General features: G+C 38.3%; 1 non-coding gene across 1 annotated transcript; it reads right to left on the bottom strand.

The window, feature by feature from the left end:
• Nucleotides 1-673: 673 nt before the first annotated feature.
• LOC112307582 (U1 spliceosomal RNA) lies at nucleotides 674-837 on the bottom strand. Its single transcript, XR_002975068.2, has one exon. It is a non-coding gene; the product is annotated as a U1 spliceosomal RNA (small nuclear RNA).
• Nucleotides 838-24818: the final 23981 nt, after the last annotated feature.

Genomic DNA, 24818 nt, shown 5'->3' with positions numbered 1-24818 from the left:
TTTGTGCTAGCCATTATGTTAAATAGTGCAATGGTGAGGAAGGCAACAGTAGTCTCCCTCCTTCCCTTCTTTCAATCCTTTACATACATTTGTTATAACACCAAATCCTCTGCTGGCCATCCTTTCCATAATTACTCCCTCACACACATTTCTTATCACCTTTCCCTGTGATGATTGTCTTCAGCTGCTATTGCTATTTAATAGAGGATATATTTTACTTATTTATTGCCTGTCTCCCCTACTATAATGAAAACTTCATGAAGCAAAGGAAACTTATATATTTGTAGCACATAAAACAATGCTGAAAACAGACACTCAATAAATATGTGTTTAATCAATCAACTAATGAGTGAAGCAATTGGAGACCAGGGCTTAACTACAGAATGTCTCTAAAGGTTTCTCCTGTTTTTGGTTTGAATGTATTAATTCATTACATGTGGTTTTTGAACTTCCTAGACATTTTATCATTCCTTCTTCCAAAACATCAGGGATGACAGTGTCTGAAGGCTTGGTAAAAAACAATTAATTATGTCTGTGGTATTCCTCTGATCTACACATCAAACATTCCTAGAACAGAGTTGCCTGAAAAACCACTTGTTCTCGATGTATTGATAAACACATGCATGCAAAGGGGCTACAAAATGATCTGCTAAAATTTATATTTTTATTTTTTTAGGGGAGAGTGTGAACACAGTCCCCCACTACCACAAATCATGCAGTGGAGTTTCCCACATTTGGGGAAATCACAGGGCTGAGCACACCTGGAGTGCAATGCATAAGCCTCACCCTGGGAAAACCACCTTTGTGATCATGGTATCTCTCCTGCCAGGTAAGTATCAACATTTATTAATAGGATTGATAATACCTACTTTGCTGGGTTCCTATGAAAAACACTCAAGATAAAGTAGTAAAAAACTTTGAACTTTATACACTGGCTTTGGCTAAAAGTAGAAGCAGTAATAGTCATCTGTTTTATAATTGTAATCAATCAAAACCCAACAAAATCCCTAACCTACAATGCCTGGGAGTAGAGGTCATGGAGATACAGAACCAGCAAAGGAAACTGAACAGGAAGAGCCGGAGAGTTTAGGAAACTGGGTTACAGGGTGTCCAAAGCTAAGTGATAAACATATCAGTGCAGTTAATAGGTCAACAAAAACAAAGCATTAGCCAGGTGAGGGGAAAACGTTATTGAAATAGAGTCAAGATAGAATGGAAACAAATAAGTTGGAAACAACAGGTACACATAGCACTTTTATAAACTTTTGCTATAAAGAAAAGCAATGAAATAAGATATGAGGTTATAAGAAGGTTTTTTTTTAATGGTGCTCAAAATAATAGTCTGTTGATGTGGGAATGATTCAGTAGAAAATAAAAAAAATAATGTGATTCAAAGAAAGGCTAAGAAGATTTGGTATATACAGCTCATAGACTAGATAATAAAATTGAAACTTAAAATGTCTTTCATAGGCCAAAATGAAATAGGCTATCTGCTTTGTGAAAGAATACACTTAAAATTTTACTTTACAAAGGGAGATAGCAAAACAACCTGGCTAGTAGGGAAAACTTTATCTGTGATGAGTCATAACCTCACCTGACTTTAAGGCTCAAATCCAGTTAATTCATATGATCAGAAAAAACAGCAATCTAAGAAATTATTTTAACATAACCACCAATTAGTAGCACCTCCAGGCACCAGTCAGGAGGAAGTAAACATTTTTTCCGCAGGAATCCACTCATTACTCAAGCCTCATAGAACTTCCAGAGATACATTCCCAATGCATAAGTAATCACGATTGGAAATCACAAACAAGGTTCCAAAAGGGAAAATTAACAGAAATAACGGCAGAACCAGACCCATAAAGATTCAGTGGTAGAGTTGGTATTTCAACCTGGACAGTCTAACTTTAGAGCACAGCTCCTAACCACTATGTTATACTATATTTTTCAGTACTCTGGATGCATATTTGATATGTTTAATGAAAGATGGAATTTAAATGGAAGCAAAAAATAAAAAAAAGAAATGGAGCCTTTATAAACTAAAAAAAAATTTTTGAAGTTAAAATCTCACTGGAGATTTTACAGATTATACCTAATATCAGATTAGGTATAATTGGAGGAAATTAATAAATTACAAGATAGAGCTGAAGAAACTTCTAAGAACGTAACAGAAAGACAAAGTGATGAAAAATATGAAAGAAAGGTTAAAAAAGAAAAATCAAATTGTTTAAAATATATCTAATTGGAGTACCAGAAAGGCCTATTAGATAAATATGTGAAAAGACAATGGTTAAGAATTTTCCGGAATTAATAAAAAGCACCAATCATTAGGCTTTATCAATGAGGCTACATCTAAGAAAAAGCAACCAGAAAATCAAAGGTCTTGAACCAATGGCATAAAAATATTTAGTTTTGATAATAAAAGACATTTTCTTCAGGGGAATTAATGGTCTAAGAATTTCTTTAATTGAATAGTCCTCAAATATTTTAAGATTTATCATAAATGAGAGGGATTAAATGTACTATTTATGTAATGTTAGAGGATTGAACTAGGGGTGTGGATATAAATTACAGAGAGGTAGTTTGGGGGTTTATTAAAGGGAAAATATTCATATAAATGGAGTGGCTGCACTTTAGACACCGGGCTCTCCTCCACTAGAAGTTGTAGGATCATCCGTAGGGAAATTTTGGAGTGGGTAATTCCCGCATTGGGTCAAATGTTGGACGAAAAGAACTAAATAAACTCTGCCAACTCTAAGATTCTAAAATAATAATAGTAGTAATTTATTCAAAATGTTCTAAGTACTACGAAAGTATTAATTTATTCAAACTTTTTTACAACTCCATCAGTTAAGTATCTTCTCTGTTTTAGCAGGTCCAAATAGTAAAGTTCAGAGAGTTTAAGTAACTTGCTGAGGATATGTGGCTTTTATGGGGTACAACTGATTTAAATCCAGGACTGCCTTACTCCAAAGGGGAAACTTTCCAGGATGCCTCAGTAAATCCCAGGGTAGTGAGCATCAATCAGCTCAGTTCTAATCTTGCCAGATTCTCACAAGAAAGTCCCCTCTGTCTCACAATACTTGTATAGGAAATCACAAACCAAGACTGACAAGGACAGATACACACACACAGAGGCTAAATTGATATTGCCTTCTTTCTTTTTGAGACCTGTGTGTTATGTCACTTAAGAGAAGCCTTCTTCATTCATAAAAAATGCATTCGTCAGTGGGTAATTTTGTTACTAGAACTAATTTCTACCAGCATACAAAACAAACCTCTATTAGTTTTTGTACTGCTCTTCTTTTGTGTTGATCTATATAAAATTGCTTTTTCTTAATTTTTTTTTGCATTTGATTCCTTAAAAGGCCTTAAATGAGCTCTTGGTGGTGTTGGATATTGTTTTACCAACTCGACTAATAAATTTTAATCTTGGCTTGTCTACTAACGAGAGAGGCATAGAATGGCTATACTACTACTGAATGAGGAGAAGCCTAATTTGGAAGATTTGTTTTAATAAATCCATTGGCAGGTAGTGACATTTAAGAGGGCAGTTAGGTAGAAAATCAATGGATAGAAATTATTTTAGACAAAACAGGATAAAAATTGAACATGTTTAGAAACTGAATTTGCACTAACCTAAAACTCTAGCATGTGTTAAATGTTGAAAATAATACCCATGATAGTCCTGAACTGGGGGTACACAAAAAAGATATTCTGTTATCCTAGTGTGAGGTGCGGTATTTTTCACAGATTTGAGCTAGACTGGAAACAAATTTTGTAGTTAGCTAAATGTGATGGTATTTGTTTGAATTAGATGAGCTCAAAGTGAGTAAGTAGTCAAATCTAAATCCTTCTCTAATCTGGCTGGTAAACCTGTTGGGCTCATAGGTCACAGGAGAACAATGACATCATTTGAGTGAATAGGTTTTGCTAAAGCTTCTAGTAGTTACCTCTGGACTATGAAGAAGCATGAGAAATCTGGCTCCAAAGGAAGCTGTCAAAATGTGAATCCGCATGGTGGAGCCTTGTCACTTCCTAACGTCCTTGTTCTCAGGCGGCGGCCTGCACTCTGCCCCTCAGTTTTGTGGGTTGGATTCCAATTTCTCCAGTCGGCTTCTAGGTATGTCACTTTCACACTTCTTTTTAAATACCTATAGGCAAAAATTACTCTTATTGTTGAATTTTAGAACTTGACTTTTCCCACAATAAGACTTGAAAACACAAGTCTTATCATGGGAAAGCAGAGATGGTGGCAGGACTGCTCATCACCTCTCCATTCTCATTGACTGATGTATGGAGGAGGAGGAGGTTGGAGGGGAATCTGGTTGAGACACTGTCCACGTTGGCTTACCAGTTATAGACGAGGTTTCTAAATCTAGTGTGTGTGTGTGTGTGTGTGTGTGTGTTGGGACATTGCACTGAAGCTCTCTTCTGAAAACAATACTGACATAATCATAGTGAGCCTGTGCTTGATATTAGTATCCTAAAGGAGTGCCCTGAAGGAATGGCTTAGTTTCAAACATGTGGCTCATTAAGACCTACTGTAAGGACCTGTTGTTTTCATCTGCAGACACTCCTTTGCTGAGAGAGGTATGCCTTTCTTGCTTTATGTAGCTGGGGAGGGAAAGGTATGTTCCATTAAGAGAAGCTAACGCTAAAATATACCTGTTCATTGTATGCAGGTGGGCTGGGGAAGCTAATGGTAAGTTAAAAAATTTTGAGGCTGCATCTATAAACAGTCATCTTGACTTGCAGGTGGAGAGAACCCACATGCAGAACAAAGTCAAGCAGAACATTGGAGTTGAAATACAGAGACAGCCTTCACCTATAGTTAGTTTTATTTGCATTTTGCCACTTGCAGCTAAAACTGTACTAACATACCCACAACCCTCATGGTTCAGAGTGAGATAGACGCTGAGATATCTATTCCATTTGAATGGTTGTGATGGCCAGAAATCATCTTTATCCAGAGCTCTAAAACTGGCATCACTAAACCATCACGTAGGATTTCTGAGCAACCTCATCTTGGCATTGCTCACAGAAGGTGGAGATTAGCTCATCAGATTGACCTGAATCTCTGTGAAACATCAGACATAAAGATATCCTCAGAGGTGCTACCCCTGATAGCCCCTCAAAACGAATGTGTGGACATCGTGAACTAACGAGCTATGTGGGCTGCCCTCCAATCATTTTGCTTGAGTGGGACATCTATTTACTCCTTGTTGACATACAGTTTCATAGTTCCTTGGTATCAGATACTATATTTATGTAGTGATGAATTCTTCCTGAATATATTGTGCTTTTCTGTAAAACTCTCTACCAGTCTTCTCCCACTTTCCAGTTAGGATTTCTTAGGGAAAGGTGCTTTTTATAATTTCTGTATTATTAGAATGTTATAAACATGGATTGCTAAGTTGAACCTGGCATTCTTCCTCTTAGCTCACTGAACTGTGCTCTTTTTATTACACGCAAATAAGTAAAGCATGTGCTGTCAGCATTAATTGAATTTCCTCAGTCATGTTTATGATTTAACCTGATTCCACGATTGGAATGTAAAAGAGATGAGTCCCGTAGTTATCTTTACTAGATATGTGTCCACGCTCATGTTCTCTCTCACCCAGTCCTCTGCCAGCATGGCAGCTTTTCATTCTGAGTACGATAAAATGCATTTGTTTGAGTGGACGGAATTACAGAATCACCGTATTTTAATGGTACTGTTTCCCTTGAGTGGCGTCCAGGCCATTGCTCTAATTTTCCAGCCCAGTCATGGCTAGGCAAACTAAAACGTTTTAGACTATATTTAGGGTGGCTTGACTCCACCATGGTAAAACATGCTGGTAATACCATAAATCCTTGTAACTTTGAAGATGTCCTCAGTGTGTAGATGGAGAAGTGTGGGATGGATTTTGCTTTGGGTGGTTTTGGAGGGGTGGCCATGCAAGAAATTGGTTTCAAAACAGCCCCCCCCACCATCTGTACACCAGAAAACACATTCAGGGGGCTGGTAGCAACCCTTGGACACAGCCAGCAGAAAAGAGCTCAGGAAACCATTGAGATCGTCAAAATAATTTTTAAAAATGGCCTTACAGAATTGACTTTGCCTGGTGGAGGACCTCTTAATGTTTTTTAGAACAACACTTATTTTGTTGTTGTTATTTAGTAACACGATTTACTGCTACTTTACTGATAAAGTACTGTCTTCCCTTCCCTTATTAATAAAAGCTTTATACCAGCACTATTAAGGTCTATAAATGGTCTAAGTGTTTAAAAGGATATAGAAAACTATGAGTGAGTAAAGAGCATAGAAATATTGAATTTGCAAAGATAGATGACTTTCCCTAGTAAAATATCTTCCTAATTTCAAGCCTTCTCTAGGGGGCTAAGAAAAGCTTTAAGTATCCATTCAAAATTCTTCACAGCCAGACATCTCTTTTAAAGGAATTGGGTTACATCAGTTGATGTAATTAACGACGATTGTTTGGGTGATTCAAATCCCACAGGCCGCAGTACATCTGCGCAGCATGCACGTTTCCCCTCTGTGCGAAGGCGCCAGTGGTTTCGATTTTGGGTGCGCATTCGAAAAGGCTGAGGGGCGGGGCAGGAGAGTGGGCTGGTGAAAGGTAATATAGAGGAAAATCATGTACTAAAAATGTTTTTTGATGCTATCTGATTTCCTTTTAAATGACTCTTTGAAAAAGAAATATTGGTTTGGAATCTGATTGTGGTCAAACACATTAAAATACAACAGCTTTTGTTTCATTAGTCCAGTTATTCTTTACTCCCCTCAGAGCATGTGGCAAGCAGGGTAGAGCTGGAAGGTGGTGAATCTTTTGGTCAGTTGGTGAAACAGAGGGTGTACTATTTATTCACCTCTGATTTGCAAGAAGGGGTCCCATAATCTGTGCTTTCAGAGCAAATCCAGTTGCTTTATTTGATATTTGAATTTCATCTCACATAGAATCTTTAAGCTCTAAAGACATATTCATGCTTAAATATTTCCATTTCCAGAAGGTGCTGCACCTGACCAATTTTATGGTTTCTGTCTAATTCTTAAAGATTCAGAAGAGCAGATCATGTCCTCTTTCATGATAATTATTATGACGACTCATCACCAAAACAACCCGCCCTATTGACCAGATTCTACAGAGCTTAGCTAGTCTCTACTCTTAGTGCAGGATCAGCAACTATGGAAAACAATTGTTTCTATCTTTCTATTTCAATTTTTTTTATATTTTAAAACTCAATATTTTTCTGCAGTGAGAAGATTTATACTAAGAGGTGGATATAATGCATTCAACTAATTAAGAACATGGTATATATTAATAGAAATTTCTATCAAATATGACTAGATCATCAAAGTTAAAAATATGTAATTTTTTTCACAAGAAAATCTTCTGTTTCTAGTTTATATAGCTTATATTAGTGTCATATATTCATTTGTGGTAGAAAAACATTATTTTAAGCAAAAAGAGCTTAAACACACATTTTTGTCTTTAAAATCAAGACTTTTTTTGATTTGGTAGTATCTTCTGGAATAAAAGGTTTTTGAAATCACATTTTGTCTGTGTTCTTAGAAATGTCTGGTGGAAAGATATCTGAGCCTTAGTCAAAGAGTATAAAAATATAAGAATTTCAATTACACTTGAAATAAAAATTCCAAATTGAGACTGACCACAGCATTGGAGGAGCTTGGTGTTTTCAAATAAATGTCTTAGTTTTGGCCCATTTGTCTAGACATCATAAGAGAGAGTGCTTTTTCCATCAGTTCTAGGATTGAAAAGCTACAATTCTGGTTAGCTTTTTCTACCTCTCATCCAGTATTTATCCCTCCAGGGAAACTCCCTAACTGGTAACGGTATAGCAAATTCACTCTCACTTCTGGAGTTACTCAGTGTTAGCATTGGAAGCGTCTTTAGGAATCACTGTCCAACTCTTTATTTTGTAGATGAGGATACTGAGGTCCAAAAAAGTGAAACAATTATCCCAATGCTTTACCATAAATTTGTCAGAACTGGACTTAAGTCTTAATGCTCATGAGATTACATATTCAGTCTCTGGAATCATTATTCTATGTTGATTAGTGGATTTCCTTTCCACACATGGACCACTATATATTCCCATAAACTGTGGGACATTGGAAAGATGGGAATCAACACCTCTGTGTGGTGGTGACATAAAGGACAAATACGATTCTGCTAAGTCACACTGCTTAAATGTGACCAGTCTTTGGTTTATATCAGCATGACTGCTTCTGGAAATGATTAGCTAAAATTCTTCGGTTTGACAAATTCAGTTCTTCATTTTCTTGAATCAATGACCATTTTTCCCTTTGAACAGATGAATCAAATCACAACCCAATTTAAGTAATGACAGTTAGGCAAAGTAAATATAATATCAATAAACATTATTTTTAGTACATTCCTAATGGACTAAATTTTCTCTTTGAATAATATTTCACTTTTATCTAAGCTTCTTATTCAGCAAATGCTAAAGAGGTTTAATTATCAAAATTACATTGTTTTTATTTCTCTACAGAACAGTATCACAACTTTATTTTTTAAGTTAAAAACACAGTAAATATTGATACAGAATATCACTGTAGGAATGCATTCTAAAAGTATAATTAGACAAATTGTAGAAAAATAAACGAAGATCTTCATCACCTTGCTGTTTAAAATACTAAAAATGTGAAATAAAATGTTCAACACTAGAGGACCAATAGAATGAAACAGGGAATCCGTAGAACGATTATGCAGTTCTTAACAATGAATATTCACATAAATATTTTTGACATGAAAGATGAATCAATACTCAGTAAGTCTGGTTAGAGAGGGCACTGTTTGTGAATGTGGTATTTCATGGTTTCCTAACGTGTCTTAGCATCAGCCCAAGGTTGAAAGGTCCATAGAATCAACTCCTTTCGATATCTTCTACCTGGCTTTTGTTCCATCTCTACCTGTGGATCAAAAGGGGTTGAATTCAATGCAACTGTTAATTGCGTGTTTCCCACTGTCTGGGCTTAGAATAACAGGTGTCACTATCCACATGGGATGCATTAAGATTATTGTGCATTCAGATTAATACGATTGTGAAACCATTTTGTTTTGTTTTGTTTTTTACCTTTGACTCAGAACACCTCTTGAAAGTGAACAAGATGCAGTTGGGGCTACTAGAGACAATTTGTTGGCAGGAGATGCGGATGTGTTGTGTGTTCCTAATTATTACCCCCTTCCTAGGAGTGGAGGAGGTGGTAAGTGGTCTGCTTCCCCCGGGGATAAGCCAAATAAATGGAGCTTCAGAGATCATCTCGGAGAACACAATATTTGTCTTCTTGAGTTTGGTGGACATGAGGACTGATTCACTTCTGAAAAAGTTTAAGGGTGCACTGACTTGTAGTTCTCCTGGGGGAGAGGAAAGAAGAATGGCTATTAGGGAATGAGGGGCACACCCATTGATGAGGGGATGAGGTGTGTTTTTTCCCAGGTCCCAAACCTTGAGAAATGGCATCATTCAGGAAATCACATTAAAATGGTCTCCACCCAAGGGGACAGCAGGAAAGACTGGAGATGGGCTTACACGTCAGGGGCTCAGGCGGGGAGGTGGGCTGGTAAGTGACGCCACCTACAGAGCCTCCCTCACAGCGGGGAACTGCACTCAGAGCTTCCTGACTGGGTGGGGAGGAAAAGCATATCTGTAGTACTTACAAAAGTACCCCATTTGAGAAAGAGTCAATGCTTTGTTAGTTGATACACAGAGAGCTTTGATACAAATGTTGTAACCAAGTATTTCATCTCCCTTCCCCCTCTCAGTAACAACCCTGGAGGGGCTAACAGAATCTGGGAGGTAAGGGAACTGTAGGAGCAGTGTGGAGAAATAGTAAAGAGGCTGGCCAGGCTCACTCCTCTTCCCCCACTTCAGCCTTCTGAGCTGAGGAAAGGGGAGAAGTTTTAAATTGAACAAGAGATTAAAGCTTTGAAATCAACTGGATGCATCTTCACAAGACAATGGTAATTTCACGCGGTTCTCTCTGGGGCTGGGATAAACTAGTTTATAAATCAGGTCACAGGGGAGATATGAGAAAGAAGAAAATTATTTTTTGCTTGTACCCTACTAAAAATACTCAATAAATTAGTAATACTTAGAAAATTTTCTCTGATTGGTAACTTCATAGTTATGAGATTATTTTAATTTTTCAAAATTCTCACTTTTGAGAAGTCATTTTTTAAAATAACAATCTGAAACTACTCCTCAAATAAACTTTATAGCTTTAGTGCAAACCCATCTCCATCCAGAATGAGACTAATATACATAATAACTCTTCTTCATCCTCAAACTTCAGTTCTAAGATATTTTATTTTAGGTAATGTGTCTATTTCTTTTACCTTCCTGGTGTCACATCTAAATATGTCCCATTAATATATTAAATGGTAATATGAGAGATCTGTGTAATTATATTGGGAGACAATTCTTAGTTGAATTTAAGAAGTAAAAGCTTGGGCCCGGGGCCAGGTTGCTCGGTTGGTTGGAGCATCATGCTGTACACCAAATGGTTGCAGGGTCAAGTCCCATTCAGGGTGCATATGGGAGGCAACAGATCTGTTTCTTTTTCCTTCTCTCTCTCCTCCTCTCTCTCTTTTCCTCCCTCCTTCTCTCTCCCCCTTCCTCTCTCTCTAAATCAATAAGCATATCTTGGGTGAGGATTTAAAAAAAGTAAAGAGCTTGGAATAGGTAAAGATTTAACCTTTAGAATGAAATATTGGTTTCTCTGCGCCTATGATTTGGCAAGTAATTGCCCACACACAAGAGAAGAATCCTACACCTGATGGGGACTAAATTCTGGCAGAAGCGCTTCCTCCTTTTTTTTTTTTTTTTTGCCAATTTCAGATATAACTTTTAGAAGGGATGGTGAAACAGGCAGTGCTAACGTTACTCCCTTAATTTCATGGCCATTGCCGTTTCACTGAATCCCTTGCATTCAATTCCATTCAAGGGTCTGAATGATGCACTGACTGTGCAATGTGCGGGCTAGCTGAGGATAGCGAAAAATGCAGTCCAGACAGATGTGTGTCTTGCTTGCTTCTTTCATTGTTTCTCCAGGTTGCAATTTTGCCTCTGGCTTTCATGGAGTAGTTAGCCCCAGCAGATGGACATTTTTGGCAGTGCTGCGTATGAACGAAATAGAGTAGGGATTAATGTGGGGGGTGGGTCCAAACCATAGTATGGGTGGCAGGATGCCAGCCCTCCTGAATGCCTTTCCCAAAGGCTCAAATCAGCAAACTTTTGGCTGTTATAATCAAATGAATGTTGCAGTTTTCAATGGTACCTGTTACATTAAATTACATATTGATGGGGAAAGAAAGCAGAAACATCATGCCATTGTGTAGGGAAAAAAAGAGGTCTAGAAGCTTTTCTGCCAATAATAGACTTTTTTTATAAGTGGGAAACAATTTGGGGGTTTTAAAATACTGCTGTTCATTCAGATGGAAACAGAATATTTCACATGTTAAGTGAGTTTCTGGTAGCTGAGGCTGTTTCTCCTGTGGCATGAGAGAACGGAGATTGTGCTTTCTACGCCCAGAGTGTAGAAAGCAAATAGGGGCATAAAGCAGAGCCCAGAATGCTAGTTAATTATTCATTGTGCTGGCAGAGAGATTATTAACAATAGTGCTACCTTTGGATGAACCAGGAAGCTATCAGCACACTCCTAGATGTGTGAAACATAATGATACAGCCCCGAGCTAATTTATGCTGGGCAGTGTAGACTGGATTTGTGGGATTCAAAGACATGCACACTCCATCCTTTTAATCCCTCTACTAAGTAGTTAGTGTTCTCACCTGTCCCATTTTTCATGGCCACATTCACGCACTATTTTTATTATTTATTCCAAAGCATAGCTAGTGATATTCCTACCACCTGGACAACACCAACACTTCTATCCATTTTTCTTCAGTCTTCTTAGAACAGTTGTCTTCACTTCACCACTTTCTCACCTCCCACTCATTCCTCAATCAACTCCAATAAAGCTTTGAATCCCATCACTTTATCACAACTGCTCCTGCACAGGACTCCAAGGCCTAAGTGGCTATTTCCAAGAGACGATATTCTGTTCGGTTCTTTAAGATTCCTCTTCCCTCAGGCTACTGTTCTCAGTCTCCCTTCTCAGCATCATTTCCTCTATTTGGACCTTGCATGTCTGTGTTCCTTGGGGCTCTTCATGGACCCTCTTCTTTTCTCATTTTACACACACACACAATCTCATCTGCATGGGTGGCCTCCTTTACTATCTGTGTGCTCTCAGTTAATAACATGCTGCTTCTGCTTTTCAGCTGCATGTTAGACACCTCTACTTGTTCTCATGATAGAGATGTCACAAGAGTACCTCTCTGTCTGCACACCTGGACTTCCCCTCCCAAACTAAACCCTGCAGTAGCATTTCTTACTTCAGGGAATCACGCCAACAGCCTACGTTCTCGAACTAGAAATCTTAGAGACATCTAAGCTCTTCTATATGCCCCTTTTCTCTTTTCTCAATCTCTGTTTTAAAACTAGAACCAATTTTGGTCAATTTTACTCTATACAAATCTCTTGAATATACCTACTTCTCTCCATGTAACTACCTCCACTCTAATTTAGGCCACAGTCATCACTTAATAGGTGAAATAGTTTCCAGTCGCTGCCAAACAAGTTATTACAAACTTGGTGGCTTAAAATAACACAAATTTATTATCTTACAGTTCTGGAGGTCAGGAGTCCAAGATGGGTCTCAAAGGGGCTAAATTCAGAAATGAAGAAACTGAATTTAACTGGATTAATCCAGATCGATAGTAGCATATGTATTACTTCCCTATTGCTGCAATAACCAATTACCACAAATTTAGTGGCTTAAAGTAACACTATTGTCTTACTGTTATATGCGGAAGTCTATAATGAAGCTGTAGGCTGTTTCTTCAGGAGGTAATAGGAAACAATCTTCTTTCTTGCCTTTTCTGTCTTCAAGAGTCTGCCTACAGTCCTTGGCTCATGAACCCAATCCTCACCTTTAAAGCCTGTATCGGCCAGTCAAGGCTTCCTCATGTCCCCTCACTCCAATTCTCTTCTGCTTCCTTCTTTTATTTTTAAGGGGTTAAATCAGGCCCAACCAGATAATTCAGGATAATCTTTCCATTTTAAAGTCAACTGATAAACAAACTTAATTCCATTTGCAATTTTAATTTCCCTCTGCCATATAACATATTTACAGGCATTAGGGATTAGGATATGGACATCTTTGTGGAGGTTGGAGGAGGTATTATTCTGCCTATCTACCACACTGGGCCTGTACACTAACCTCCCCATTGATCCTCTGGCCTTTCACTTTCTGGCTCTCGCCTAGACCTCCAACCATATACATATATTTCTTAGTAATAAAATACACATAATATAAAATTCAACATTTAACCATGTTAAAGTATGTATGGTGCAGCCATCATCACTATCTAGTTCCAGAACACTTTCATCCCTCCATAACGAAACCCCGTACTTATGAAGCAGTCACTCACCATTCTCCCATCAGCCACTAATCTGTTTTCTGTCTCTAAGCATTTGTATTCTGAGTATTTTATATAAATAGGATCATACAATATGTGATATTTTGTGTTTGGTTTCTTTCACTTAGCACAACGTTTTCAAGGTTCCTCTGTTACCAAACAGGTACTGTTCTGAAGCGGGTCTGCCTCAGGCCAGCCTGTCATGTGTGGGTTCTTGACTATGTGTAGGAAAGATTTTACAACACGGATCCAGGTGATTTGGAGAGTACTTTTACTAGAGCTGGGGACAGTGAAACAAAGGAAGGACTTACAGTGGAAGAAGTAACAGAAGAGAGCCTGGCAATGTTCTGCTTTGACTCCCTAGTAATGTTATGGGAAGGATGTGAGCCAAGGCAGGGCTGTTAGCTCACTCGGAAGTCAGAGATGCAGGGGGGCTTGGAGACACAATCGGGGGTAAGCCCGGGTTGAGCTGCCGCTGTCCCCTGCTCCCTTGGCTGCAAGTCTTCTGAGGAAACCTTAGGGTTTGGGAGGAAATAAAGATTCATGCCCTGGAAGGGGCAAAGGTATGCTCTAGAGAAAGCCCACACTGACTCTTTTTCCTGGGGGCTTTTTATCTTTTTTCTGTGGGTGAGAATCTTAGGGGTGAGTTTTAGTAGAATATTAATTAACTTCCCATGTGAATTTTTAATATACTGATGCATCAAAGTGAGTGCATGGGGGGTTTTGGAATATTCTTTGGTCTGTTATACTGTTTTACTTTTATCTGATGTCTGTCTGGCTTTTAACAGGGTTTTTTTTGTTGTTGTTGTTCCTCTGACTTCATCTGTATTTGTGTTTAACTGGCACAAATGATATTAATTGGGTCTTTGTTCTCTATTTTCCAGACCAGGGAGATTTAAGTTAAGTATTCTTTGGTTAAGGAGGAGAGGTATAAACCACTTGCTTTTGAATGTGCTTGGTTAGGGGCGGTAAGTTCTTGATTTTCAGTAGCTGGCTCTAAATTTCTCAAATTTAGAGTAAATTTGACTTGTTTGGCTTTGTGTAATTTTCTTGTCTCAGTTTGCCTATTCCACTTGCCCAGGAATTGCCCTGGGTTTTTACTACCCTGTCACCCCCCCAGCATGTCGGATGTAACAGTACTTCGTTTTATGGCTGGATGATATTTCATTGTATGGATAGACCACATTTTGTTTATCCATTTTTCAGGTGATGATTATGTTAGTGGTTTCTGGCTTTGGGCTACTGTGGGTAGTTCTCCTAGGAACTGCTGACCACATTTGATGTTCTCTCCCATGCTCCCCACATTCTTGTCATGTTGGGCCCTCTCAGTTTCTCCAGCATGCTGTGCATACTCTCCCCTTGCTGTTCCTCCTGCCCAAATCACTCTTCCACTCTTCTCCTCTCTTTACCTAGTGAGTGCCTACATAAATTTATGGTCTCATTTAGAAATCATTTCCCCACTAAAATCCTCCCTGATCTCCAGCAGGGGCAGATCCAGGTGTGTAGGGCTGGAACTTTTATATTTTCAAGGACTCTTTTTAAGGAAAAGAATCTAAATTGACAATACAAAAGTAGACACACATACATTTTTAGAATAAGGACAGAAATCAAAACATATAATGATTTTTATAAAAATCTAAGTTTAACAAATATTACCTAATCCAGAAAAATACTATATTTTTATTAATTTACTGTCTGATACATTCATTTAATTTTTCCTAGCATTTATTGGAATAATAGTTTTAAATAATTAATTATGATATATATTTGTAACATAATTTACTATAAAGAAAATAGAAATATAATTCAACTTTTCCTCTAGTGTATTTGACTGAAAAATTTGTTTCATAACTTAATCTTAATGTCATGTGAGTATTTAGGATTATCATCAAATTTGGGAAAATCTCTATCAAATTTCTATATAAGCTGTAAGGACTTCTGAGCAATGACTAATCTTAAACACTCTTCAAACTGATCATTTACATTCCTTTGTTTTCTTTAACGTGCTTATTGTAGTAACATATTAGGAGTTTTGTATCAAATACATTGATGTCAGAATTTTGGGTCAAATCAGCAACAAATTTAAATATTTTTCCAATGTGTTTATATGATATCCTTCCATATAATATTGTCAAACAATCTGGGAACCTATTCATTGCTTCACTTGAAAATTTTCTTTTTCTCAATAAATTGCTTTTGATTTGACTTGAATTTTTTACTATTTGCTTCTTGATGTCAGAATGATTTATACTGATTTTATTGATCATTCTGTCATTTTGTTTCATATTCCATTAAACTTTTAAAAATATTGTTTCAATCCTTTAATAAACATATTAAAGATAAAAAAATAAGGAAGAGTTTTCTTCACAAACCCAGGAGTCTGTGACTCATTGATTTCTTTCCAAAGCAGTTTTGTATCCACTGTCCTATAACACTCTGGGTAGAACTTAAGGGAAGATTTCACACATGGGGAACCTGAGTATAAGAAACATTTCAGATCATGTATTTTGTCAATGGTGTAGCTGAGAAAATTGGCTAAATTACTCATTTTTTCTCTACTTTTGTTCTTCCCAAGGACAAACTGTCAGTGCATTAACCATCATCATTGTCTAGAAATTTTAAAATTACAGTGCCTCTTTTTCATTCTATGGGGCTTCTAAGATCTGAGATATTAACTTAAAAGTACAGGTTCTCACAGGTTATGATAGAAGATGACACATTAGTCTAGATCAAGTTCTAGATTTGTAGTCACCACTTCAGAAATCACTTCACTTCTGGAAGTGTGTGCCACTTCCAGAAATCAACTCACTCTCCTTTGAACATCTTTAACTGTTAGAAAAAGCTTTTTCAATTTTGAGATATTTGTCTCCCTATAACTTTTCCCAGTTGACCATTGTTCAAGTCCCTGGAAATCAAAGCTAGAAAATCTAACATTTCTTGCCCGTTCAAATGAAAGAGGACAACTATTGAGAACTCTTGGACACTGTTGTTCCTTGAACTACACAGAATGATATTTCTGAAAGCCTAAAGTTGAAAATCTTCACTCAGAAGAGTATTGTAATCACATTGCAATAACATAGGTTTTTTGTTTTTTTTTTAAGCCATGTATTGAAGGCAGCCAAAGTGAATCTCATAGAAACTCATTTTCCTTCTTGGCTATGAGAAACATGAACACCATCACCACATTTTAAGGGATTTTTCAAGACTGCAGGAAATTATATCTTACATATATATTTACATCTCTTCATAGGGTCACATATTTTAATTGAGGAGTGCTCAAAGGTGGCTGGTTTGAAGGTCAGATGTCTCCTCTGCTTAGCATTTGTATTGCAGAAAAATTTTGAGGTTCTCAGCCTAAAGAGATTTGGTTTGCATTGTAGAATGTTCTCAGACATCAAAAGATTTTTAATTATGTTCAGAACCATTGAAAGCACCCTGGAATAAATTGCCATTGAATTTGTTTAGGTGGCTATGAAATTTTAGTGAGTAAAAGGAGTGCTGAGTTCCAGTTCAATTAAACTGTATTTCATTTATGTGGGAGAGCTTTGCCCGCAGCACCCACCCTGCCCCCAGCCCTGGCTGCCATGGATGAGAATAAGTCTGCCAAGACATGATCTGCTTGGGTAGGAAAGATGGCCGATCTCTCAAAGGAGCAGGGCAAGAAGCCTGTTCCTCAGTAGGCTTTTACTGGGTTTAATTTACGTAGGAATACAGGGCGTTTGCGTAAAGCTCATCAGTCATTGTCAGGCAGTAATGATCAAACAATAGATTCAAAGAACTATGAGGGCTTATTCTGAGTCAGGGTCAGATAGCTAAAGGACCATAAAACTTTGGGGAAACCAACTCATTTCATGCTTGGACCCTTATCATTTAAATTGAGGCTATTAGCAAAGTAGGTTTCACAGGATTTTATGCATTCTTTCTTAGGCCTGATCACCCTGGGGAATGGCCCTTTCCAGCACAGCGCCACACCCACTTCCGGCATTGTTGCAGGCTTAAGTCAGGCAGGGAAAGTAAGGCAGCCAAGAGATTAGGAGACTTCTTGCAGACAGAATGAGGATTCAGGCCATGTCAAAGCCAAGGGGCAAGGGTCCATAGTCCCCTTAGCCAAGGGGCAAGGGTCCATAGTCCCCTTTTTCTATGGCTCCCCAGGTCCTTCCCTGATGGCCCCTTTGTGACTGTCCCTGTCTTAGGTCATCCCTCCCTTGAGGAATCTTACCTGTCAGGCTCGAGGCCAAGCAGGGTGAAGGAAAGGGGGCAGAGGTAGTGCTCCTGCCAGGGAGATAAACTTTGTCTCCTTAGTGGCTTATGGTCCCAAGGTCTCTTTACTCAGCTTAGCCATGTGGGGTTACAGCGTCTGAAACCAAGCAGGGCAGTTCCCAACACATTAAGCCAAGAAATCGTTATTAGATAATCACTAGTTGTTCAGCAGTTGCCATTAGATTAAAAATAGAGCAATGTGTTTTGTATACTCACATGTGAGTAAAATATTGTTTTCATGGAAGTGACTGCTCTGCTAGGGTATGTGCAAAAAGTGTCATGAACATGCAAGAAACATCATGGACATGCATTGATTTTTTTCCTTTTCTTTCTCTTTTTGTAGGTTATACAAAAACAGAAATTTGTTGCCATGTGCTATATATTGAGGCCATCAGACTCAGTAACCAGATTAAATAATTCCTCTAGGTTTCATTAATATGACTTTACAGAACTTGGTATGCATGCCACACTTCTTGATGCTCTCACAAAGGAAGAGCAGTTGTCACAAATGTGCAAAGACCTTTTGTGGATGCTTACTTAATGAAGGAAGTTCCTTCCTCTTTTCTAATCATGGTATATGTGTTCTACATATAGCTCCAGGCCACATGGGGTCTAGGTGGAGACATTTGGCTTGGTACAGCTAGCTTTCTTCCTGACTGATGTCGTCAGCAAGTGTAGCAGAGGGAAGAAAGCCCGGGATGCAGTTCCTTTTTCTGGTAGCCCCCTTTTCTGGTAGATGCTCAAATTGCATAAAGAACAACTTCTCTTTCCACAGATAGGCCAGGATGTGGAAGAGTGTATTCTCCTTCACTTCCAGGAGATGCTACATTTCCTCTCTTACCTCCTCACCCTCATGAAATCTAGCATTTCCCAATGAGAACCTTAATACTGGGATGAAAGCTTTCCCTAAGTAAATGTCAGCCTGGGATCATAGGTGAATACACTTCCCAGTGTGCTTGTGGTCCAGGAGCTGCCCTTGTGGCTTTGGGGCAAGCTATGCATGATTATGTCAGAAGATGATGGGTGGAGTAGATTGACTACAGATAGTGTTTTGGCGTTAATTCTGCAAGGAGACTCTGAGAGGCTGTGTGTCTATCTCCCAATTATCCTAAAATGCTACTCAATGTAATGATGTATTGGGAAATGGAAAATGCTGAGGGGGTCATTTAGCAATCATACTCTTAATAGTTTCTCTCGGCAGATTATAGGTTCTTTCCTCCCTTTTTATGGTAATATATGGAAGTAAATATAACAACTTTTCACAGCAAATTCGCATTCAGACAAGAACAGGTCCTTATCCACTTTAAACAACTAGAGAAATTATCTGAGAAGAGACTGCTTTGAAGTGTCTTGGAGATTTTAATGAATAAATCCTAGGGGGATGTACATTCTAGTTATCTTCCACACAAATGAAGTTTTTGAGTTTGTCAATGCATACAAGTGTATATGCTTATACCCATACATTCTTCCATTATTTCTTGCAATTCCTTGTCATAATTACCTTGGAGAACAAGAGAAGGTTATAACTGTGTAATTTTGCCACATAGTTCTTTTTCAAGTTTGTCCCTTTTGATTAGAGCTTGCTTAATGATTCAAGACTATTTCCAAGTCTGAAAATGCATAATGCTTAAGAAGGTCAAGCTGAAGTCTTAAATTGTTTAAAAGTAAACATCTTCCAAATTTCATCACAGTTTTTTAAAAAATGAGGTTGATTTTAGAAAACATTAAAATTGTTTCCCTTTAAGTAGATATACAGCTCTATTTTATTATATGTGAATTAATGATGCATTTGAATTGAGTTTTGCCTGAAAATAAGTGTTATTACTATTGTATATATAATTTTATTATTATTAATTTTTATTTTTATCTTAGGAATTATTCTTCTAAATTTTTTATTTTTTATTTTTTAATTGTATTGATTATGCTATTACAGTTGTCCTGGTTTCAACCCCTTTGCCCCCCTCTACCCAGCACCCCCACTCCTCAGGCAATGCCCTCATCATTCTTCACGTCCATGGGTTATGCGTGTAAGTTCTTTGGCTACTCCATTTCCTGTACTGTACTTTACATCCCAAGGCTATTCTGTAACTACCTATTTGTACTTCTTAATCATCTCACCTCTTCACCCATTCTTCCCCTCCCTGCTTCCATCTGGCAACCATCAAAACCATGATTCTGTCTCTGTTCTTCTTGTTTGCTTAGTTTGTTTTTTAGATTCAATTGTTGATAGATTTATATTTTTTGCTATTTTATTGTTCATAGTTTTGATCTTCTTCTTCTTAAATAAGTCTCTTTAACATTTCATGTAATCATGTTTCGGTGATGATGAACTCCTTTAGTTTTTTCCTGTCTGGGAGGCTTTTTATCTATTATTTAGAATTTTGATTCTAAATAATACTTTTCCTGGGTAGAGCAATCTTGGCTATAGGGCCCTGCTTTTCATGACTTCGAATATTTCTTGCCACTCCCTTCTAGCCTGCAAAGTTTCTTTTGAGAAATCAGCTGACAGTCTTATAGGGAACTCTTCCGTAGGCAACTAACTGCTTTTCTCTTGCTGCATTTAAGATTCTCTCTTTATCTTTAACCTCTGGCATTTTATTTATGATGTGTCTTGGGGTGGGCCTCTTTGCTCCCATCTTGTTTGGGACTTTCTATGCTTCCTGGACTTGCATGTCTGTTTACTTCACCAGGTTAGGGAAGTTTTCTTTCATTATCTTTTAAAAATAGAATTCAAATTCCTCTTTCTCATTCTGGCACCCCTAAGATGTGTATACTGGACCTCTTGAACTTGTTCCAGAGCTGCTTATACTATCCTCATATTGTTTATTCTTCTTTCTTCTTGTTGTTCTGATTGGTTGATTTTTGCTTCGTTATGTTCCAAATCATTGATTTGATTCTTGTCTTGACCCACTCTACTATTGTTTCCCTGTAAATTGTTCTTTATTTCAATTAGTGTATCCTTCATTTACGACTGAATCTTTTTTACGTTGTTGAGGTCCTCACTAAGCTCCTTGAGCATCCTTATAACCAGTGTTTTGAACCTTGTATCTAATAAATTGCTTATTTCCATTTTGTTTATCTCTCTTTCTGGAGTTTTGATCTGTTCTTTCACTTGGGCCATGTTTCTTTGTCTCTTCATTTTGGTAACCTCCCTGTTTTTGTTTCTATTTATTACACACAGCTGCTTTGACTCTGTTTCTTATTAGTGTGGCCTAATGTAGTAGGTGTCTTATAGGGTCCAGTGGCACAGCCTCTCCTATCATCCAAGCTTGGTAGTTGAAGTGTGCCTTTGGTGTTGGCTAAGTACATCCATTTCTTGTAGTTGAGCCTTGGTTGCTGTTGGCAGATCAATGGGAGGGATTTACCCAGGCCAGTTAACTACAAGACTGTTTGTGACCACCTACCACCAAACTTCACCCTTTGTGGAGGATCAGCTAGGGGCAGGGTATGAGTGCACTGATGTGATCTATAGCTGTCCCCTGGCTCTGCTGGCCTTGGGTTTTTCCAGGTGATGCAGGTCAAGTTCAGCCCCGACCTGTGTTTTGCCCAGGGCAACCCTGCTGGAGCTATAAAGCAATCTGAGATGGCTGCTACTTGTGCTGGACTTGGAGATACCCAGGCAAAGCCAAGCTGTGAATCTAGGCTGGCTGCTGCTAGTGCCGGGCCTGGGGCTCACTGAGGCTAACTATTGCTTGTTTGAGAGGATTTAGGAAGTTGTGAAGCATGAGCCAAGACTAGTCATTTATATTGAAAAGCAGCTTGGGTGAGCCCATAAGTTGGTTAAGATGGAGTCTGTGGGGATCTCCAAGGTGGGTCAAACAGTGTTTTCCAGGTTGGTGGAGTCTCAGTTATACCAGCTTGCTGGCTCTGTAGTGGAGTGGGTGAGGGTTTAGAGAAGGGAATATGGCCTGTGCTCACCTTGATGCCACATACTTCAGCTCCTCCCTTTATGTCACTGGTGTCTTTCAAGCTGCTAACCCAGCGCTGGAGCTCAGAAGGAGTAAGTTTGAGTAGGTGAGTCCATGTATGGGTTCTTTAAGTGGAACTGCTTGGGGCTTTAGAAGTTTCTTTCACCAATTCAATCTCTGCTGCTTTTTGCATCTAGAAGTTGTGGGGACTTATTTTCCTGCCACTGGAACCATGGACAGGGGAGCCCAGTGTAGGTTTGGGACTCCTCACTCCAGACATATCCCTCCTGCACTTTTATCTACCACATGTGAATGAGGGACAAGCATGTTGTGTCTGTGCCCCTCTGGATGGATGTGGCTTCTTTAATTCCATTGTTGTTCCATTCAACTTGTTTTCTGATGGTTGTGAATGAAGGTTTTTCTATATTTTAGTTGCAGTTTTGATGATGTGGTTATGTGCAGAGGTGAGCCATGTCTGCCTATGCCACCATCTTGACTCCAAGTCCCAATTTTAGTATTTTTAATCACTACCATGAAATTAAATGTGTGTGATCAGATGCCTGTCTGGAATATCTCATTTTTTCTCTTACAGATTTCACTCATGTGGAATCTAATGAACAAACTAAACTAACAAGCAAAATAGAGACAGACTCATAGATGGAAGGCTGACATCTCTTTGGGTGGGATGGATGGACGGAGCAAAAAAAGAAAAAGAGCTCATGGACACACACAACAGTGTGGTGATTATAGGTGTACGGGGTGGGTGGAGGTGAAAGAGAGCATAACGGGGACAAAATTGTAATGGAAATAATACAGTAAAAATAAAGTATTAAAATGTAAAAAAAAAGTTTAAATCTGCTTCTGTAACATTAAATAATGACAAGTGCATAGGTTCTTATGGATTGGTGTTTCAGGGCTCTTAGGATACAATCCCAGCAGTGGTATTACTGGGTCAAAAGGCAGTTCCATTTTTAGTTTTCTGAGGAAATTCCATACTGTTTTCCATAGTGGTTGCACCAGTCTGCATTCCTACCAACAATGCACTAGGGTTCTCTTTTTTCCACATCCTCTCCAACACTTGTTGTTTGTTGATTTGTTTATGATGGCCATTCTCACTTGTGTGAATTGGTAACTCATTGTGGTTTTAATTTGCATCTGTCTGATGGCTAGTGATGCTGAGCATCTTTTCATATGTTTCTGGGGTCCTCTCTATGTCCTTGGAGAAATGTCTGTTCTGGTCTTTTGTACATTTTTTAATTGGGTTGTTTGTCTTCCTGGAGTGGACTCGTGTGAATTCTTTATATGGAGATGAAATCCTTGTCCAAGCTATCATTGGAAATATGTTTTCCCATATAGTTGGTTCTCTTTTCACTTTAATGCTGTTTTCTTTAGCCATGCAGAAGCTTTTTGTTTTGATGAGGGGGGAGAAGAGTTTTCAGGAACAACTATAAAGGACACATGGACAAAACCAAATCAGGTGAGGGAGGTGGGGATGGCTGGGGTGGGGCAGAGTGGTGAGGGGATAATGCAGACAACTGTACTTGAACAACAATAAAATATAAAAGAAAATAATGACAAGTGGTTTTCCTTTCTTTAAAATTCATTTAAAAAATGTTTTTTTTTTATCATTTCCAGAAACCTGATCAAGTTTACTGTGAAAGAACTTTTAAATCTTTCTCCTCCTTGAAATTTAGATAAAAGCTATAGAGATTTCATTTTACATTTGCTGTTGTAATTTTATACTGAAATCCCACAGACTACAGCATTTACCAAATCAGGCCCTCAGAATAATCCATTGTTTACCATGGCATGTAAATATGGTTTTCATAGTTAATAGGCACTATGGGCTAAAGGGAACCCTTGTTTATCCAGTACAGCAGAGTAACAAGGGGCACTGCTTGTCACGTGAAGAAAAGTTTCTCACTAGATTACCAAGTTTTTGTGATTTTTTTTCTGGATAGTGGGTGGGCAAAATTAGAGGGCTAGAGAAATATTGCAAGTTCAATAACACATATTGTTAAAACGTACAGTTTGGGTTGTCAAATACCCATAAGAAATTGCATTATTAAACCAAGAACTTGTCAGGGTTTAAATATAAAGTGACAGCATTTGTAAACACATGGGTCATACTTACTTGTGTTGATGTAAAGCTACATGGTGGAACATTCCATTTGTCCATTTTTCCATGTCTTTCTTTCTATTAGATGATGATGATGATGATGGTCAATATTTGTTGAACACTTACTATGTGTTAGGTACTGTTCCTAGGCTCCAGAGGCATTGTTAATTTATTTATTCTCTGATCTACTTTTAGTCTCATTCATAGTTGGGATATTTGACTTGGTTGCAATTTGCACGGAAAAGGAAAAAAAAATCTTCACACTCCTCCTGAATGCCCAGTGTCTGTCTCCCTTGCCGTTTATTTTTCCTTATCCATACATGAGAACACCTCCTATGACTCGTTTAACATACTTATTGTTTGCTTGTTTTATTCCCTCCTCTTATGAGCTCATTCACTCCCAAAGTTCACTGCGCAGGAAAATTAGGACACACACGCCTGATTACTGTTCCACTCCTTTCCCTTCCTTCCCCACCTCCCATGGCCATTACTCAGCCGAACTTGATTGTCACGATAGGATAATGTTGTCCTAGTCTTAGTTTTTAAAGAAGAGAATAGAAATCTAGGTCATTATGCAAAATCTTCGGTATTAAAATAATGATTCAAGTTTTGGGGGAAAATCACTGTGAACACCAAAATATATGCCAGTGGGCATATCGAGAGTATAAGTTTGAAAACTCCACGTTGACTCAATGAGTGCTTATTTATTGTTTACACTTTAGGCCAGGGGTGTCAAACTCATTTCCACTGGGGGCCACAACAGCGTTGTGGTTGCTTTCAAAGGGCCGAATGTAATTTTAGGCTGTATAAATGTAACTACTCCTTAACTAAGGACAAGGAGCTCGGCGCTGCCACCGGGTAGAAACAAGGTGCTGGGCCGGATAAAACAAGGTGGAGGGCCGGATTTGGCTCGTGGGCCTTGTGTTTGCCACCTGTGCTTTAGGCATTAAAAAGAAATTGCTACTTTCGTAATTAAAAGACATTCAATCCCACAAATTACA

Source organism: Desmodus rotundus, chromosome 1 (genome assembly GCF_022682495.2).
Source record: "Desmodus rotundus isolate HL8 chromosome 1, HLdesRot8A.1, whole genome shotgun sequence".
NCBI classification, from domain to species: Eukaryota; Metazoa; Chordata; class Mammalia; order Chiroptera; family Phyllostomidae; genus Desmodus; species Desmodus rotundus.
Note: the sequence above shows the minus strand (reverse complement) of the source record. Positions and strands in the feature narration are given on the sequence as shown.